The sequence below is a fragment of the Eleutherodactylus coqui genome, chromosome 3 (assembly GCF_035609145.1).
Source record: "Eleutherodactylus coqui strain aEleCoq1 chromosome 3, aEleCoq1.hap1, whole genome shotgun sequence".
In the NCBI taxonomy this organism is placed as follows: Eukaryota; Metazoa; Chordata; class Amphibia; order Anura; family Eleutherodactylidae; genus Eleutherodactylus; species Eleutherodactylus coqui.
Genome location: NC_089839.1, coordinates 181,565,566 through 181,587,329, shown reverse-complemented (window position 1 = coordinate 181,587,329; position 21,764 = coordinate 181,565,566).

Genomic DNA, 21,764 nt, shown 5'->3' with positions numbered 1-21,764 from the left:
TCACTGCACCGTGGAGGGACCTGCTTACCTGTCCGGCGTCTTCCGCATTCTCCCTTCTGCCTCCCGGCTCGGCGATCATGTGACCGCTGGGGTCAGGTGGCACCCAGGGGTCACATGATCGCCGAGTCGGGAGACAGAAGGGAGAATGCGGAAGACGCCGGACAGGTAAGCAGGCCCCCCACGGTGCAGGCTCCCGGCTCGGCGTTCATGTGACCGCTGGGGGTCTGGTGACACTAGCGGTCACATGATCGCCGGCCGGAATCTCCGTGCATTACATAGCGCTAATTGAGCGCTATGTAATGTGTAAAGGAGAAGGCAGAAAGGGTTAAAAACCCTTTCTGCCTTCTCCTCGGGGGTCCTCGATGAGGACCAGTGCAGGAGTGTATCTGCACCCGATGTGTCTGACGATCGGGTGCAGATGCACTCCTGCACTGCAGTTTCGGGCCTGCCCCGACATCGGAGCTGTGGAGGGAAATTATAATGTCGGGGCAGGCCCGACATTGGATTGGAAAGGGTTAACAGGTGGGACACTGATTTGCCAGAGAGGTTCTAATAGGTGGCACTGAGGAAGTATTATGGTTAATCATTTTTTTATTGAAGCATTTTAGTTTTTACATAGCTGTAAATAAACATTTTCAATCCTCATCATTGCATGTATCTTTCATTAAATCACCTATTACATCTGAACATAATCACAGTGATAAATTCCTATTTATGCTAATAGCTCTTAATTAGCATCACTGTCTAACAAATAACCCAAAAGTTCAGTATATCTACGCCCTATTTTTTAAGCTTTCCCATGATCATAGTTCTTAGTACAGCTACCACAACTAAATTGTTCTAAGAGGGAAAGGCAGAAATAATTTAAAAGGAAATACTTTCACTTTCACCACTGTGGATTCTATCCGGGATAGCTAGGGTTAATTTCTTCTCTCAGCTAGTTGAAGTTAACTAGTCCTGCAGCTGTACCTGAGGTAGTGGATGGTGGTTGACAGTTCTGTCAGACAATACATTTCTTCCCAGACTGACAAAAAGAAATAGAAAGATCATTTCTATACTGTTGTCTGCGAGTTTCCAATGAGTCTCCTACATTCTGGAAATCTCTCTCCTCTGCCAACGTTTTCTGGTTGTGCTAACCTCAGGCCATCATATGATGGGACCCCTGCTTCACTCAAAATCCGGTGCACTCTAATGTCATCTGTTATTGATCAACCTAGAAAACTGGAAGCCTCTATAACAGGCGGTAAATCTGGGTTACCAAATAATGGAATTAATGGTCCTCTCTTATTGGACAGTCCGTGTCTTGTCGCTGAATTTTTACACTGTCATGTCACTGCCAGCACACTTTCACTACTGTTGATTCTATCCAGGATAGCTTGGGTTAATTTCTTCTCTCTTGGCTAGTTGAAGTTAACTAGTCCTGCAGCTGTAGCTGAGGTAGTGGATGGTGGTTGACAGTTCTGTCAGACAATAAATTTCTTCTCACTCCCGATATAATCCAGCTTTTCCTGGCTGGGAGTTGCTGGTTATTTTCAGTGTTCCCTGTGCAGTCAGCTTGCTCAGTGCTCCTGTGTGTCTGGCTCCTGTATTCAGGTTTCTTCTCTGTTTGTCTGGTATTCTGTTGTTCTTGTCTTTACGGTATTGTCAGTCTCTGTTTGTTCCATGGTTGTCAGTACTCTGGTTCCTCTTGACCTCCCAGCCTGTCTTTGTGGAAGAAGTGGGGTCATCCCTTGTAGGACAGGTGCTCTGCTGCAAAGTGGGTTCAGTCTGAAGGATTCAGAGTGTCCTGCTCTGGTCCTTCCCTCTCATTGCTGTTCATCCTGCGTTAGCCACCAGTATAGCAAGCTTACACGTCCGTTGTGGCTGCCCTTGTACCAAGGGACCTCAGGTTCCCGTTGTCAGTCCAGGATGAACCTAACACGCACATTTTCAGGAAGTCTTCTTTAAAAGGCAAGTGATCTATAGTATTAGGTCTCTCATTATCTGTCCCAACCATGGCAAACCCCTTACCTTCATTTTCAACAAATCATCTTCTAGACTCACCCATTGTTTAGACCCCCTGTGGAAATACCAGTCAAACAAGTGCATTACCACTGAAGCCAAATGACATATGCTAAAGTCAGGTAGCCCTGATCCTCCATCATCTCTAGTGTTTTAAAAGCTATCCTACTACGGTTCCCTCCCCATACAAATTGAGTAAATGCTCTTTGCAGAGAAAACCCTGCAGAGAGGCAATAGCAAGTGTCTAAAACAGATATAGGAAGCGTGGGACAACATCCACTTTGAGAACATTAATACGGCCAAACCAGGACAAGAATTTTTTTTTAGAATTGTTTAACGCCTTGAGTGGCACGCCCGTAAATTTTCCGGGACGAGCTCCACTGCCCATAGCGATATAGCCCGGAAGATTTCCAGAGAAGGAAGTTGGTACATTATTTAACCCCTTAATGACATGGCCCGTTTTTTTCTTTTTTCCCCATTTCTTTTTTTCCTCCCCCTTGTTTAAAAAATCACAACTTGTCCCGCAAAAAACAAGCCCTTATATGGCCATGTCAATGGAAAAATGAAAAAGTTATGGCTCTTGAGACACAATTGCAAAATTAGTTGAAATTCAATGATTAGACCATTTTTAAAAACCTGCCCTGGTGGGCACGACAGGGTGGTAGGAAACCCGCCACTCAAGGGGTTAAATCTTTAATAGTACATTCTAGTAATGAAAGATAGTTTAGTAAATATATTGATGATATATCTTTGGGTATATGCGTGCCCAGGTACTTAATGCTAGAGTTCCTCCATTTAAATGGGAAACAGTGTGATGAACTAGCAACCTCTGTAGGAGGTATAGACACATTCAGTGCTTCCATATTTTGAAATATTAATTTTAAAGTTACTTAATTGGCCAAACATGCGAATTTCTGCAAAAATCACAAGAAGGTAGATACGTAGTTGCTTAATATACAATAGCATATCATCTGTATACAAAGACATTTTGTACTATTTGGGCCCTATTGAGAGACAATGCGCACTGGGGTTCTGCCTCCCTACCACAGCTCTAACACTAGAGCAAGGAGCATTGGAGATAGCGGGCAACCCTGTCAAGTTCTTTTTACTATTGAAAATGGGGGTGACAGGATCCTGTTAGTCTTCACCTGCGCCATAGGTCTGTTGTAAAGGGCAAAAATTTCCCCTATCATGCCTGGCCCTATGCCAATCTGCTCTAATGAGGCCCTTAGGAAGCCCCAGTGTACACGGTCAAAGACCTTTTCAGCTTCTAAAGATACTATACATAGCGGGGATTTTTGTTACTTTCCGTTTTTTATCAGAAAGACCGTCTTATTGTGTTGTACCTCGCCTCTCGTTCTCCTACAAACACCACCTGATCTCCATGTATTAAAGATGGGAGGATAGCACCTAATCTATTTGCCATACATTTAGAGAATAACTTAATTTCTACGTTAATTAATGAGATTGGTCTATAACTAGCGCACATAGATGGACCCTTTCCCGGCTTTGGTATAACTGTAATAACGTCTGATACAAACTGAGCCAGGAACAAGAAAGATGGAGATATACTTTTGTAATAAAGGGTATTAGCTGTTCCCTGAAAGTTTTATAAAAGCAGGGCGTGTACCTGACTGGATCAGGGCTTTTTCCTGCCGGGGTTCCCTTGATATCCTCCGCTACTTCATCTATTGTAAAATCCTCCTCTAAGGCCAATTTCATCTCTGTTGAAATAGATGGAAGAGGGTTCTCTTGAACATATTCTCTTATTTTAATATTTAGCTGATCTAGGGGCAACTCCGTGTATGGTCTCTTTATATTGTATAAAACTTGAAAGTATGAAATTGCACCAAAATTAGTGTTGGGTCATGAATTTTAGTGTTTAAAGGTGACAAAATGTGGGGGATAAATGTGTGTAACGTTCTAGGGTGTAAAAGCCTTGCTAGCAGTCGATTTTATTTATTGTCATATTCATAAGCATATTTTTTGATTTGCTGTCTGTATTTGGTATAGTTTTTGTCCAGGAGGGCCTTAAAGGGGTTGTCTCGCGGCAAACATCAAAATTTTACATTAGCCCATTCCCCCTGTCACCCCCAAGGCATTAAATAGCATTTTAAAGCGGTTTTTAAACCACTCGCTACTCACCGATGTGGTGAAAGATGAACTTATAAAATTCTTCTCCCAAGATCGCCGCCGGTCCTTTCCCAGGGATGCACTGTGGTTTTCTCCCATTGTGCACCGCAGGTCTTCTCCCATGGTGCACCATGGGCTCTGTGCGTTCCATTGCCGATTCCAGCCTCCTGATTGGCTGGAATCGGCACACGTGATGGGGCGGAGCTACGCAATGACGCGTAGAAGGGGGCAGAGCCAGAACGCCGCTCATGCCCGGACCGTCCAGAAGGGAGAAGACCCTTCTGTGCAAGCGCGTCTAAAAAAGCAAGAAGACCCCGAAATTAGACGGAGCCATGGAGACAGGGACGCTAGCAATGAAGCAGGTAAGTGAATAACTTCTGTATGGCTCATATTTAATGCACGATGTATATTACAAAGTGCATTAATATGGCCATACAGAAGTGTATAACCCCACTTGCTTTCGTGAGACAACCCCTTTAAGCTCAAGTCTAGTAGTAATAAGTTCATTCTGTCTGTTAGGTGTTTGCTTGGCTTTATGAGCTGCCTCTCAGTTTCATATTTTAGTTAGTAGATTAACCGCTGCAGCTGAGTTTGCTTCTTTTGTTCAATGAGCACCCCACGTAGCACACATTGTAAAGCCTCCCACTGAAAGGGAAGAGAAGTTGGATCACTAGAATGGTCCTCTACAAAGTTATCTGCAGTCGAACGACTCTCTGCAGCGCATGCCGAGTCATGCAGCAAATTCTCATTAGCCTCCACCAGGCAGAATACCTGACCGTCCCTGGGATCTCTAAAAATAGAGAGACCGGTGCGTGACCGACCACACAACACTTCCTATTGCAGAAGATGGGTGCCAGGTAAGGGCATGGTGGCTCAATAAAAGAAAGAAAGAATCCTCTGCCACAGCTGTCACAGCTGTGACAGAAGTGCAGAATGATATCCCATTGCTTTTAAAAGGATCGGCGCTGCTGCTGGTCCCATTGAAAGCAGTGCTTTCTGGCAAGCCCTGCAGTAAGATTATCAGGGAAGGGCTTGAAATATAACCCCTTCCCTGAAAATCATCATTAACTAGTTAAAAAAAGAAAAAAAATTTTACTCACCTCTCCGCCGCTCAGACGCATCCTATGGCTGTCTCCCCGGCACTGCTGTCCAGCACTTTCAGCAGGCGGGGATTTAAAAATCACAGCCTCCTGAAAGGGCTGTGCTGATTGGCTGAGTGCTCAGCCAATAGCAGCTAGTGCTTAGCTATTGGCTGAGCGCTCAGACAATTACAGATAGTGCTTAGCTATTCATTCATGAATAGCTAAGATAGTGCTATTCATGAATGACTAGCTAAACACTATCTGTAATTGGCTGAGTGCTCGGCCAATAGCTAAGCACTAGCTGTTATTGGCTGAGCCCTCAGCCAATCAGCACAGCCCTTTCAGGAGGCGGGGATATTTTTTTTTTCTTTTTTTAACACTTATTGATGATTTTTTAGGGAAGGGTTTACATTTCAAGCCCTTCCACGAAAATCATACTGCAGGGTTTGCTACAAACCACTGCTTTCAATGGGACCGGCAGCAGCGGCGATCCCATTGTAAGCAATGGGATAGCATGCTGCACTTCTGCCACAGCTGTGACAGCTGTGGCAGAGGATTCCTTCATCACCGCGGTCCTCGCGGCATTCTCCATATCTTTTCAATGGGGCCAGCGCTGCTGCCGCTAGCCCCATTGAAAAGACTGGCGATATCCTGGTCCTATTTCGGAGTCTTTCTTGCGCTGCGAGGCGAGAGTTTTCACGTGCTCTTGCAGTGCAAGAAAGAAAATATCGCCAGTGGGTGTCAGCCCTAAGAGTGATTTCAAAAAAACCTATGTACTTATGGTAACAATGAAAACTACAGCTCATCTTGCGAAAAGCCCTCATAGAGCTCAGTCCATGGAAAATAAAAAAGTTATAGGACTTAGAAAAAAAACGTTCCAAAAAAAGGGTTTTTATTGCAGAAAAGTGGAAAAACCTAAAAAAATATATAAGAATTTTGGTATTGTTGTAATCGTACTGCCTTGCTGAACTGCATATTGTAATGGCATGCAAATTAAAATTGAAAGGCCATAAATGTAACTTCTTGTGTAACATCTTTTGTACTTTGTACTTGAATATTGAAATCGACACCCTGGTAGGGGTGGGACAAGTTCTCTTGGTGCCCAAGGCAGAGATTTGAAAATGTGTAGCCCATTCTGCATATCCAATTAAGTGCTGTACACAAAAAGTACAAACTAATATTAAAAAGGAAAGCAAAAGGTATTTGTGTCTTCCTCAGGGTTCTCTTTAATTAAGAAAGAAGAGGCAGAAATATAGAAATGTATCCCATTTCTCTGATATGCAAGGTGCCATTGAGCTTGTATTACTCAGCTGTGCAGCACTTCAGTAGTATATTTATGGACTTGGCAAAGTTAGTGCACCATTATCTGTTGCATCCTTTTCAGATCGGGAAGTGCAATACTGAGTCATCAGTCTTTATGAATTGTGCTCTGTATATTTCCTTCATGCTAAAAGGGAATGTCAGCTCTATATTTTCCATAGCTATCCATTTGGATTGCACCACTCCAAGTTTTGCTGATAACAGACTTCAAACAGCAAACTATTTATTTCCTTAAATGTTTTATGAATGAGTTATTCTGAAAATAACAACCAAGTATCAAGACAAAATATGCCATATGAGTAAACCCACTATGTAGAAAACCTATTGCCAAATACCTGATTAGTAAATTATGAATGAAAAAAGAGCATCCTCATCAATTATCTAGAGCAGAGAGCTCTTTTCTTTCGAAGCTCCTGCCAGGTCCACTTAAAGGGTTGTCAAAAGTACATTTTTGGTTTTGTTTTTGCCCCTCCCTCTTCCCCCCGAGCCCATTGGGTTTCAACCCCTTTAAAACACTTTAAGAATCACTCTTTATCCATACATGAAAATAAAGCGATACATCTTAAAAATGCAGATACAACTGTAAGAAAAATGTAAGAGAAACCTTTGGAATTACCTGCATTTCCGTATTGATTACTAATAAAACGTATACTAATAGTTATCTTAAGACCCATTTACACTGATTGATAATCGTTCAGTTTCTGGCTGGAACATGAGAACTGGAGTGATAGCCATTTAGTGTAAATGCTGGCAGTAACCGAACGACAAATGATAATTCATTTGTCATTCAGCTACCACAGGCATAAAAATAAAACTGTGCCGTCGTTGACCTGTGAACGATGGCCTATTATTGCGCCCAACAGTTGTCAAGTCCAAAAGGACCCTAATGCCCCATTTACATGGGACAAGTTGGCAGACAATGCTCCAGCAGCTCAGGAACGAGTATAGCTGGCATTGCTCTTAGTGCTGCTGGAATGGAGATGCTATACTCACCAATGCATCTGACAGGTGATGTCACCAGGTCTTTTAGACTGGTGGTGTTCCATGAACCTGTCAAATGTCTTCTAATGTAGAAGCCCCCTGCAAATTTACGGGATGTCACTGATGACGTCCTTGTTGGGCCTTCTTTTGGCTGAGGCTGTCATGTGGGTAAACAACCCATGTGACCTCCGAGGCCAAAGTAAATAGAAGACTGGAGGAGTATAGCGCGTGATGCGAGAGAATTGTGTCAGCGGAAAGGTGAGTACTGGGTTTATTTTTTATAAAAACTATAAACCCTCACTGATGTAGTAACTACTCAGAAAACCCCTTTGGTCACCAAAACACCTTATTACGTTCAATGGGCACTATGCAATGATCACTTTCCCTGTGTGGGCACAGGAGAAATGAACACTTGCTGTTACATTTCAGCACAGATAACAGCTGATTGGTGGTCCCAGGAGCTGGAAACTTTGTGATCAACTTATCATCAAGGAACTATTCTGGCAAAAAGGTGCTATCCAAAATGAATGATCCATTTGATGTTCACCTACAGTAAATTGATTATAGGTTAGAGATAAATACCAGTCTGGATAATTTTGATAAGCCACTATTGAACTAAGTATGCTACAAATAATTTCATTTTACTTACCCAAGAACTGCCTCTGTGTCCACAGTATTCATGATCAATTAAAGAGGTTGTACCAGAATATCAAGTTATGCCCTATCTGCAAAATGGGGGGATAACTTGGTGATCTGTAGGGGACTCACCACTGACACCCTCGCCAATCTCAAGAATAGGGATCCCATGTCCACAGTGAGGAGGAGACTATATGGAGTGCTTGTCATGCAAGCGCACCACCGCTCCATTCAGTTTCAATGTGACTGCTTAGTACGTGAGCGGTGCACTCTCTAGGGTTTGTCCGTCACTCCCACTGAAATGAATGGAGCGCTGACCGCGCATGCTCTGCCAGCACTCCCTTCATGCTGATGTCACTGCGAGGGGAGAAGTGAATCTCACAGTGACAAGAGAGCAGAACACAGATGTCCTGTTTTCCAGATCAGTGGGGTCCGTTGTTATAAGTTAATATTCTGGTACAACCCCTTTACGGACTCAGTACTTAGGTTTGTAGTGACCTTAACTTAATGCTACAGCATTAAAAGCATTGTAAAAACTGACCTCTCTCCCACAAATGAAAACATTAGTAAAGTGTATTGCTCTTTTCTTTACTCTTTTCATTTTTCCTTATTTTGCTAGTTAGTTTACTGTTCACTCACCTTTTTTTTGTTATGAAGTGGTCTTTCTCGTCCATCTAAAAAAAGCTACTATGGTCTGTCTCACAAAGAGAATGCAGCCGATAGTGATGGCATTGAGTGTATCGTTTATGGTTGGGGATTGGCCACCTGTGATAAACATCATGTAATCATCTCTGTTGACTGGAGGAGAGGTGCGGAGAGGTCAGGTGGTCAATCTCCAACCACAAATTTGGTAGAGCGATACACTCAGTGCTGCTACTATCAGTTGTATTTTCTTCATGAGACAGACTATAGCCGCTTTGCTTAGTAGAGTCTATGAGAGATCCAAGTCTTCACCCTTGCCCTTTTCACAAAGAACTTGTCTTGGTTGCAAGGAGCCACCTGATTAATGTCTTCAGAGTGACTGCCAGCTGACAGACAGGAAGAACGTAAACTGTGGGGAGCCTGCAATCAACAGAACCAATCAACAGCCATCGTGTTCTGGAGGCGGGGTTTTTGAATTGGCTGAGCGTCATTCATCTCAGCGGATTCTCTGCATCTCCGGTGGTGGCTTCTCCTCGCTCTGCAGCAGACATCACTATCACTGCCAGAGATCCAGAGACAAACGCCATTCATCCAATTCCTAAATCCCGACCTAGAATTGGTTCTTTGTGCGCTGCATTGATTATGTTTAATAATTTGCTGTTTGACAGTATTTTTTCTTTGGGTATTTCCTATGTTTAGTGGTCATTTAATATTTAGATACCCTGCCGATAACCTGCAGTAACTTTTTAACAAAGAATCATACTACTGCTGCTACTTCTAATATAATAAAATATATGGTGATGCTGATGATAAGTACATGTGGCGCTGTATTTTTAAATCATATCACAGTACTGTAGAGTGCTTAATAAGATCTCGTAGTTGATCAACTCCGAATGAAAAATTTTTTTGTCACTACTCACTTGAAGATTCAAGATAGAAAAAGTTACATTTGAGATTACACCTGAAAGTGATGATTATTCCTCCCTTTCATAATATAATAAGCTCGTTATTTTAGCATTAAACTGAAATACATTTTAAATCAATATCACGTTAAGGAGTATTTCTGTGAGTATGAATAGCTGCATTTTATTAGCGCCTGGACTATTAGCAGACGCCCACAGGAGACACATTTCCATAAATTTACATGTATTTCTGCACTAGTGTTTATAAATGGTCAAAGAGATTGTCAGATATAGACATAGAAAACACACATACAGAAGAAGCATAAAGGGAAGCATTGTCTAATGACAGACTGCCCAAATGTTGCCCTATGATACTTCAAAATATTATTCACAGAGGTGAGAGAATCACCCTCAGTTTATATAGTGGAACAATTTGCCGTGTTTTTAGGGGGAGAATTGATTTCAGAATGTTCCACTTTGAATTGAACCAAAACAGCTTTAAAAGATATTTGAAGGGCATCAAAAAGTTCATTGTGATGTACATAGATTTTTATTCTTGTCATTTTTATGAAATAATATAGCAAACAGCAATTTTGTTGAAAAACTCAGTTCGGAATGTTCCACTCTGAATTATACTAAAAAAGCATTAAAAGATATTTGAAGGACATCAAAAAGTTGTTTGTGATGTACACACAATTTTATTTTTGACATTTTCATGAAATTGATAAAAAAAAAACATAACAAACAGCAATTTTGTTAAAAAAACTAAATTCTATTCTGCTTAAAGTTTTTTTTTTGCGTGCATGTTTCTTTGTGGGGGAGGGGTTGACAGCTATATAGTGCTGAATCTTTTGCCATGTCTTATAGGCTACTATACAGAGTTATGAATAGTAACTAAAAAGGTAAGTCAGTGCAAAGGGACTTGACCATCTGAACATTTTCAGTTAACTTGTCCTATTATAAGGAATGCATCATCAGAAAATGATTGATTCACAAAATAAATCAACATTTTTAAAAGTATTTTTGGTGGGGTTTTTTAATGTTTGAAGTCATGATGTATATTTTAAGCTGTTATGAAAGCACCATAAGTACATGGCACTTGGTCCTAGGCTTTAATTATGCACTCTGGTAAAAATATGCATATTGTTAAAGCTCCCCATTCTGCAATCTAGCAGGAGAAGGTCAAGTTCAGCTGAGGACCTGAAGGAGAAGACAGAAGCAGTTTTAACTGCTTCTGCCTTCCCTTTTATGTGCTATATAGTGCTCAGTGAGCGTGGAGAATATAGAGAATGCAGAAAGCAGCAGTGCCGTTTCCTATATGGGAACTGGTGATCACATGATTGCTTGTGACCCTCAGCATGTCAGAGCCGCAGGGTAGATCCAGCGCAGCTTTTACAGTGACTAATGCTACTGTAACGGGATGTTTTCCATATAACTTGGGGTCCTATGTATGCCCCAGTGACAAAACTGTGAAATAAAAAAAGACATTGTGAATGTTCCCCAGAAAGCTTACATGACACCGTTGATAGACAACATAGATGATAGACGACACCTCAGGGGCCATCTGCAGTGATAGAAAGAGGACACTCGTTGGCACACAGAGCCAAATGACAGGGCACATGAACTGAAAGTGCAGTCACATAGACCAAGGCCAACATCATATCATCCCAGCTCCACTTCCTGATTGTAAATAGCACTCTGTAACAGTCCCATGGTGACTCATATCTATGACACTTTCCAATAGGCGGCACTGTGGAGGCATTATTTCATCACTCATTAGCATATTTTGCACCTAGAAGGTAATGTAAGTATGTCACATGGATATATTACTGCTTTAATTTTTGTGGGGTTTTAGCACATTATTTTTATAATGTAGAGACAAATATTTCTTAATTTCAGCACAAACATATTCCTTTTTGATTATACTTTGTTACTTTCCAGAGATGTGAAAACACAGTAAACAAGAACAGAAGAAAAGCTTTTATTTTGTTTTTTCTTACTGTATTTGTTTTTATGTGATGTTCCCACCCCATTGATTTTTCTTGCTGTATCTTTAATAGCTTAGCTTCCCGTAACTACTTAGCTTTGAGGGAACAGAATGTGTCTCGTTAGGGTGATGTAATTAAAGAAAAGGTGGACAGAATGCCAAGTCTGGCTCTCTTCTCTAAGTACCACCTTGAATATTGCCGAAACCCAATTACTGGTTGCTATGTTTGTTAGGAAGTACAATGATTCGTTCTCCTACTAATCTTGTTTTCTACTCTTGACTCTTGTTAAGACTGTCTGAGCCTCTCAAGCATGGAGAGCCAAATTTAATTCTACATAAAAGTAACATAAAACTAATGACAAGAAAATAACTGACAACAACTCCACCCTAATAAACTTATGTTACATTAAATGCTAGATGACTGTTCTTCAGTACAAATGAAACATATTTGGAGAGGCACAATGGCAATTAGAGTTGACTTTACGTACATGCTGTAGAACAGAATGCGCATTACATTTTGTCTTCTTCTCTTTGTCATTTTTTGTCTTAAGATCATCCATATATTCTTCCACAGTGGCAACTTTTGCACCCCATAAATGTTACTCTTTGTTGGAGCCAATGACCAGTTACAACACAAAGTCGAAACCATAATATGGCTCCCAAAGATGTTTATAGGGCCCTACTGTACTATATAATAATTGGTTTAATTTCTCATGACTTTGCAAAATAATGGCAGTGGTAGAGCAAATGCATGTCAGCCAACATTTCACAACAGAAGATCAATGCTTTGAGAAAGATTATTAAAGAAACCAGCTGTGTATGGTAAGAAATGCACAAAATTAGGAACCTTAATAGAAACAGCAATGGTTAAAGTGAACTTTAGAACATTGTGTAAACGGGAAGTGCTCTGGAACTTTAGATTCAATTGTTTAAGTAATCTAAGATTAAATGAAGCTTTAGAACATGGAAGCTATTGAGTTTGGTCTCTATTTTTCAAGTAATTATAAATTGTTGATTGGTTAATTAATTGATTAATTAATGATGATATGATCTTTTTTATGATAAAATATTGATAATATGATATGGGTATTACCTATATATATATATTCTTTTCCCAATTTAATTTTGATTTTTTTTTCATCCTCTAAGTTTAGGTATGGTTGGACAGTGTTGCCTGATTTTGAGGTACATATATATTGTCACCTTGTGCTCCTTAGTGGGAAAACAACTCAAACTAGCAGCATGCATAACACCAAATACCAAGTACAGAGTGAGAAAGGGATCATGGATAAAAGACCAGCACCCTCTAATAAGAGGTTTTGGTATTTATGTGCACAGACCGATGTTGATTGGCTGGCTGAAGAACTCTACACCATCATCCAGCCAAATCAACCACACCTGCATCAATGTACTCCTGGAAACCGACAGAGCCACAGGTCCCAGGAGCACAATGTGATATATATATTTTATGCCAGATGCCTCCCTGCTCCATACATAAAAATGTTGCTCTCAACATCTCCTGCCCTGAGGTGTATGACTGTGAGCATCAGACTAGTGCAAAAAGTGCACCAAAATGTCATCATTTGTGTCCAGCTCCATGTTAAATAACTTGCTGGACAAAACTGATGTATGCAATCTTATTTGCAATGCTCCTCGGGAAAAGACTATACAAATTAGCTCATGCCCAAAAGGAACACAACTATCTAGCTTGCACCACCTATAGAAAGTAGCTACTTTGTAAGTCAATGCCGGACCCTTTAACGAGCCTTGCAACATGACTAGGCATATTGGTCAACAGAACTTAGCTCCACCCCTGTCTCGCCCTTCCCATTGCAAACAGTGGTGAGGGGAGGAGAGGGTGTGGAAGCTCAGTGCACTGCTTCCATCCCGTCCCGCCTCCTCCCCCTGCAGAGAGAGACAGCATATATCGGCCAGGTGTGAAAACCCGGCCGATATAGGCACATCTGAATAAGCCCTAAGACACATTATGTGTAAAATGAAGGTTCATATCATTGCTGTCCGCTTGGGAGACAAAGTCTTGCATGGCAGACTGATGGTTCTCCCAAGTTAGCAAGAGGTCGTCTATATATGTGCTGTACCAGACCACATCCCTCTCATGAACAGCATCATCAGAATAAATAAAAAACTTCCCACACTGCAACATACAAATAAGACAGTGAAAAAGAGGAGCCCGTTGGACAACCACATATCTAGAGATAGAATTCCTTGTCAAACATGAATAAAAACTATTCTGTAACAACAACAAAAAAAGAAGTAACAGAAATAAAGTATTCCTCTAACTCATGTAAAAATCTGGTGTACTTATTCAAGCAATGTGATGATGCCAATGATGCCCTATCATGGGGTATAGATGTATATAACGCTGAGACATCACAAGTAACCCAGGCATAATCGCGTTGCCATATTCTTGAAACTTTTGAGGACATCAAAGGAATCACATATGAATCCAGGCAAACTTTACACTATAGGCTTCAAGAAACCATCCAACCACATAGATAATCTCTCGAGGAGAGACCCAAGGCTGGAAACAATAGCTCTCAATAGAGAAGGGAATTGAGGGTTGTGTAATTTAGGCAATGCATGAAAAATAGGTATGGATGGAAAATGCACAGAAGGAAAATCCTTTTGTTTCTGTGTTATAAATCCCATATTAAATTCCTCTTCCCGTAAGATCCCAAGTTTAGATCGCATTACCGAGCTCAGGTCTTCCATCAGATGCAGATACGTAACGGGATCCTTAAACATATCGTGAGAATGTAAAATATACAGACCTCAATCCATAACAGCAATAAATCCACCCTTTTTAGCAGGATGGATTATAAAATAACTGTTTTTCTGTAACTCCTGCATTGCCATGTAATCTCTTTTAGACAAGTTACACTCTTTACTGTGTCTAGTATTATACAAATTACAAAGGTCACCTTCAATATTATGCTAAAAATCATCCATAACTGTCACCCATGACTAAGTAGGGTAAAAACTATTATTCATTGATGAAATATTTTGTAGATCCAGTAACCTAATTCAGGGCTTAGTCAGACGGGCGTTTTTTGCCGCGATTTGCGCATGCGCATGCGTCCGGCGATTTTTTAAAACCATTGCTTCGCAATGGTATCGGACACATGAGCGCTTTTTATGCGCTCGTCCGAAAAATTATAGAACAAAAAATCGCAGATCGCATCTATCTGCGATCTGCGATTCCTGTTCACTTCTGTATATGCGCTCAATGGGGCCGGCGGCAGCAGCGCCGACCCCATTGAGAACATATAGAAGACAAATCATTCTTCTCTGCCACAGCTGTAACAGCTGTGGCAGAGAAGAACGATGTTTGCCCATTGAATTCAATGGAGCGGCAATACAGCCGCTCCATTGAAAGCAATGGGCTGCCGGCGTGCGCGGGGTTAATTGTCGGGAAGGGGTTAAATATATAAACCCTTCCCTGCAATTCATGCTAAAATGTGTTAAAATAAAAAAAAACTGTATACTCACCTTTCCGCTGCAGCCGGAGTCCAGCCGCGGCCGCTGTCAGTTCTCCTGAACTGCTTCTCGGCACTATTCAGCCGGCGGGGCTTTAAAATCCCCGCCTGCTGAATGATCTGCTCTGATTGGTCACAGCCTGACCAATCAGAGGCCGGTTTCACTCACACACCCATTCATGAATTCATGAATGGGTGAGTGACTGCTGCCTCTCAGCGCTGAGCCAATCAGGGGGCAGGTCTGACTCACACCCCCTTCACACCCACTGCAGGACGGCTGCCCGGAGCTGCAGGCAGAAGGTGAGAATGCAATTTTTTTTTATTTTAACACATTTTAGGATGGATTGCAGGTAAGGGCTTATATATTTAAGCCCTTACCGACAATTCATCCCGGGCTCGCCCGCAGCGCATTGCTTTCAATGGAGACGGCTGTATTGCCGTCTCCATTGAATGCAATGCGCTGGACAGCTCCGGCCCGTTTCTAATGAAACGCGGCTAGGAGCAGATTTTCGGGCGATTTGCGGGCGACTTGCGCGCACCGGTCACGCGATTTGCGGATGCGCATCCGTCATGCGATCCGCAAATCGCGGCAAAAAACGCCCGTCTGACTAAGGCCTAAGCCCGGAGAGTCACGTTCATTCTGTAGTGAAACTATATTCCTCAATGTTCTCTGTTCTTGAAATGATAAACCAGAAAAAAATATTAGTCTGTGTTATATTAAGATCTACATATTAAATGTCCAAATTCTCTATATCACTGGCCTTTTTACGACCAATAACCGCACAAATATGTTCCCATCCAGCAAAGCACAATATAAATCAACACCTTGTCTGGCACAAAATTGAACCCCCTTTTCAGTAACATAATCTACAAATCTGATAACGTGCAGACAGATAGATTAACCATGTTAAATCTTCCTCATTAGTACTAGTTATTAAATCTTCTGGTGATCCTTGTGGGTTTGATATTTATAGACTATTACATCTCCACTTACGATCTGCTCTGCTTGTTTTGCATTGGATAAAAAAATTCTTGCTTGTAACACTTCTACTCTTATGATATACAGCTTGAATATATAGTATGTTGAAACTATAATTCTATGGAAAACTGGCAATTGGTTCTGAAGACCAAAATGTTATCTGAAAGTAATACAAAATGAAAATGAAAGAAAATGAAGCACATAACTAATACAGGTGCATGATCCGGGTATGCTAGAGTCACCTCCACTGTGACCTGACCACCTTGCTACTTAACCCCCCAATGATACACTGAGACCATAGTATATTCATTGGATATTTTGGCCACAGCAGCTATTATATTTAACGAACTAAGAATACATTAACTCTTTTTAACATATGGAGAGGAGGTCCTAGGAAACACAATAAAAAAGGTCTGGTGTTTCACACATAACAACGAAACTTGCCTCCAACTGTACACCCGGCTCAGATACACCACTAACTCCTCCCCACTGAGGAGCTAGAATATTAAAAAATAATCCAGGCCACCCGGGATCCCTTTCCTGGCCTTACCCAATGTACCAGACCCCAACACGATGAAGAAACAGGGGGGGGAGATGTCTTAAAGATGAGGCCATACCCACCAAACCTCCTCCACCAATATAAAAAACCTGGCTCTAAGGACCCCCCCCCCACCCACCCACCCACCACAGGCTTCCATAACAGGATATGCGCAATTACCACCAGACATATTCGTTTCACTTGAACTTTTTAAAACTCATGAAATGCTTCCCCTCACCATTTACCTCTCCAGGGAAGGTGTGCGAGACTCTTCTCGCTTTATTCTTTCTTAAAATGGTGCTCCTGCCAAAAACTTCCCCTTTTATCACTTACACTAACTCACTCCCCTAATTCTATCTCCCCCAATCCCCATCTTTACCTTCCTTAACGTCCATGCCCCCTTTACCTCATACTCTCTTGGGTTAACCCTTTCACCCGTTCTGGCTCCCTAACAACCCTGTCATGTAGGGCCTTCCCTTAGAGCCCCCTTTCCGGCCCTGTACTGATCAAATCTGTAAATCACTTTCTATGTAGAGGAAGGGGCTGCTTCAGGGTCCTGTGCATAATACACAGTGTACTAGAAGAATAAGAAGTGTACTAGAAGAAGATCTGGTGTCCAAAGGATCAGCTTATCCGGAGCAGTAGAGAACAAGTTTCGAACGGTACTTTAGAAAGACGCTAATACACAACCAATTGGTGCATGCACTTTAGTATTACAGGGGCCTACCAGTGGAATGTTCCTGGTGATTGGCTTGATTTTTCAGCAAAATGCACATGCCATGGTTCTGGATTGTCTGTGATATTGTATGTTCAGTCTGGTTTCAAGGTAAAATCACCAGTAAAGACAATTGCATGCTGAGAACATTGTATCCTGAGGTCATTGTAACTTGATGCAAACTAACAAAACACTTCACATTCTGTTTACTTGAATTGTTACTATTACCTAAGTATTTCTTTGTGAACATTGCAAGTGACCTCAATGGGCTTCATCCACCGCCTGACAAGATTAATCATTCAAGATGTATAATACATATTTTTCATGACCTTTTTATACCCTTGAACCTGAACATAATATATGACTTTACGCTTATCGATTCTTTTAATTTTCATCAGCAGGAAACACCGTTTTTGACCTTTCAGAAGCCACGTAAATATCACCAGAAGAAACTCTTTTTTGCTGTATAAAGTGTAGGTTTTAATCACCTTTCTTTTCATCATAACTGACTTCTGCATCGGGACACAAGGGCAAAGAGGATGATATAATGATCTCGCTGGTGACTGACAGTCTCACCTTTGCATTATTAAATGAAGGTGACTCCAGAAGTTCAAGAAAAATAGTTAAATAATTCCAAAGCCTCAGAACAACCAAATCCATTAAACTAAATGTAGTCTTATCTCTCTGAAAAGCCACAAGTCATTGCAAGGAATCTTATCCCTTGTGTGATATGAACATCTAACTCAAGAATTACATTTATTCCACAAATACATTAATCTGCTGTCTACAGGATGCTTCATGGTTGGGGGCCCCACAGCTAAAAGGGGGTTTTGAGTCCCCTGTTCCTCCTTACTTACATGACTGGGGTGAAGGGGAGTTTACAGATGCGTCATTCTTTGCCTTTCCAATTGGATTGGCATATACCAAGATGTGTAGTGTTAAGCGAACTGAACCAGTAGAACCCTGTGTTGGGTCAAATTTTGCTAAAGGTTCGGCTTGGCAAGAACTCAAATCAAGCTTTCAGCAAAGTTCTGTCTGGTTTTACAAGTTTGGTTCACTCAGCACTCTTTAAGAATCATAAAATCCCCATCTAACGCACTCAGAGTGTTATAGAAGGCTTTAATGACTCTTCAACTTTAGGGGTTTTGGTGAACGTCGAGTTCAATTCAAATTAATTCAGACTGATCAAAACTTGTTGCAAAACTTTGACGAACCAACCAAACTATTCAAAATTTTGTTCATCATTATTGACCAGCTTTGAAAAAAACATCATTTTGTGGTACTTTGTCCAAAGATGTGTCTATACATCGTCAGCCAGTGGTTGGGATGTGAACTGCAGCTTGTATAAGAGTGATAGAGTTTGGGGAGAATATCTGCTTATAAAGCGTTACCACAATGAGAAAAAAGTATACTTTAAAGGGGTTGTCCCGCGCCGAAACGTTTTTTTTTTTTTTCAATAGCCCCCCCGTTCGGCGCGAGACAAACCCGATGCATGTGTTGAAAAAAAAAAACGGATAGTACTTACCCGAATCCCCGCGCTCCGGTGACTTCTTACTTACCTTGCGAAGATGGCCGCCGGGATCTTCACCCTCGGTGGACCGCAGGTCTTCTGTGCGGTCCATTGCCGATTCCAGCCTCCTGATTGGCTGGAATCGGCACACGTGACGGGGCGGAGCTACGAACAGCGCTCTCCAGCACGAGCAGCCCCATTCAACACGGAGAAGACCGGACTGCGCCAGCGCGTCTAATCGGGCGATTAGACGCTGAAAATTAGACGGCACCATGGAGACGGGGACGCTAGCAACGGAACAGGTAAGTGAATAACTTCTGTATGGCTCATATTTAATGCACGATGTATATTACAAAGTGCATTAATATGGCCATACAGAAGTGTATACCCCAACTTTGTTTCGCGGGACAACCCCTTTAAGTATTGTGCCTTGGCCTTATCATCTGTCACATAACTGAGACTACTTCTGTAATTAACAGCTTGCAGACCCAGCAGCAAAGACCATATCCCAATTGGTGTGGTATAAGTGTGAAAACCGGGGTACTCCGGATGCTGCTTCCATATTTAGCCATACGTAGTCAAATTAGTGTGTGGAAAGCCGAAGCATATCAGCTCGTGTACACGTTCTTTTAGGGATTTAGGTATTTTAAAGCCATATTTTCTCTCCAAGTGCCTAGTTCCAACTTCATAAAGGAATATCAATAGCAAATAAGGTCTACTCTTCATGTTTTTAAAAAATTTATGTAGTCGTAAGGCAATTTTGTAAACTTCTAAAATTAAGTTTACAAAGCAATTAGAGATGAGCGAGCATACTCGTACGAGCTTGATACTCGTTCGAGTATTAGGGTGTTCGAGATGCTCGTTACTCATAATGAGCACCACGCGGTGTTCGGATTACTTTCCTTTTCTTCGCTGAGAAATTTGCGCGCTTTTCTGGCCAATAGAAAGACAGGGAAGGCATTACAACTTCCCCCTGCAACGTTCAAGCCCTATACCACCCCCCTGCAGTGAGTGGCTGGCGAGATTAGGTGTCACCCGAGTATTAAAATCTGCCCCTCCCGCGGCTCGCCACAGATGCATTCTGACATTAGTTCAGGGAAAGTGGTATCTTGGTGGAGCTGCTATAGGGAGAGTGTTAGGAGTATTTTAGGTTTCAAGAACCCCAACAGTCCTTCTTAAGGCCATAGAAATCGCAGATCGCATCTATGTGCGATCTGCGATTTCTGTTCTCTTCTCTATATGCGCTCAATGGGGCAGCAGCGCCGACCCCATTGAGAACATATAGAAGACAAATCATTCTTCTCTGCCACAGCTGTAACAGCTGTGGCAGAGAAGAACGATGTTTGCCCATTGAATTCAATGGAGCCAGCAATACAGCAGGTTCCACTGAAAGCAATGGGCTGCCGGCGTGCGCGGGATGAATTGTCGGGAAGGGCTTAAATATATAGGCCCTTCCCTGCAATTCATCCAGAAATGTATTACAATAAAAATATATACCGGCGTATAAGGCGACGGGGGGTATAAGACGACCCCCCCAACTGTCACCTTATACACCGGCAATACAGAGGAGCAAAGAATAAAAATCATTACTCACTTCTTCTGACGTTCTGCAGCGCTGCTGCAGGCTGTCGCTCCCTCCTGGTTCCAGGCAGAGCATTGATTTCTCTACGAAGGGCTTTAAATCCCCGCCTTCAGAAACACACGTGCCTTCAGCCAATCACAGCCAATGACAATGATGTCATTGAATGGCTGTGATTGGCTGTGTTTCTGGAGGTGGGGATTTCAAGCCCTGCATCCAGAAAGCAATGCTCTGCCGTGGACCAGGAGGGAGTGACAGCCTGCAGGAGCGGCGCAGAATGCCAGAAGAAGTGAGTAATGATTTTTATTCTTTGCTCCGCTGTATTCCCGGCATATAAGGTGACAGTTGGGGGGTCGTCTTATACGCCCCGTCGCCTTATACGCCGGTATATATTTTTATTGTAACACATTTCTGGATGAATTGCAGGGAAGGGCTTATATATTTAAGCCCTTCCCGACAATTCATCCTGCGATCGCCGGCAGCCCATTGCTTTCAGTGGAACCTGCTGTATTGCTGGCTCCGTTGAATTCAATGGGCAAACATTGTTCTTCTCTGCCACAGCTGTTACAGCTGTGGCAGAGGAGAATGATCTTTACGCTGATAGTGCGGGGGGGGGGGGCACTCTTGCCGCTATTGTGGCTTAATAGTGGGACCTGGGAACTTGAGATGCAGCCCAACATGTAGCCCCTCGCCTGCCCTATCCGTTGCTGTGTCGTTCCCATCACTTTCTTGAATTGCCCAGATTTTCACACATGGAAACCTTAGCGAGCATCGGCGAAATACAAAAATGCTCGGGTCGCCCATTGACTTCAATGGGGTTCGTTACTCGAAACGAACCCTCGAGCATTGCGAAAATTTCGTCCCGAGTAACGAGCACCCGAGCATTTTGGTGCTCGCTCATCTCTAATAGTAATGGTGGACACAATAGTTTGAGCTTTGTTGCCATTGGCAAATTGAATTGATCTAATAACCTACAGGGGGTTGTTGCCAGAAAAAAAAAGAAGCAGCTTGTGACTTAGAACGCAAGTTAGAAAAGTGTAAGAACTGTTATATGAAGGTGTCTAATGTGTTATGTTTTATAAATAAAGTTGCAAGATTTTACTGTATCCTGATGTAGCGCTGAACTTTTTTTTTTATGATTCTTTTTCAATAGGTGATTATATTTGTGAACTTATTAGGTTGTCTTGCTTTGAATACATGACATTTTTGGATTCCATTGGAAATGATATCTATGTGTAAGAATACACTGTGGTCAAATAGCA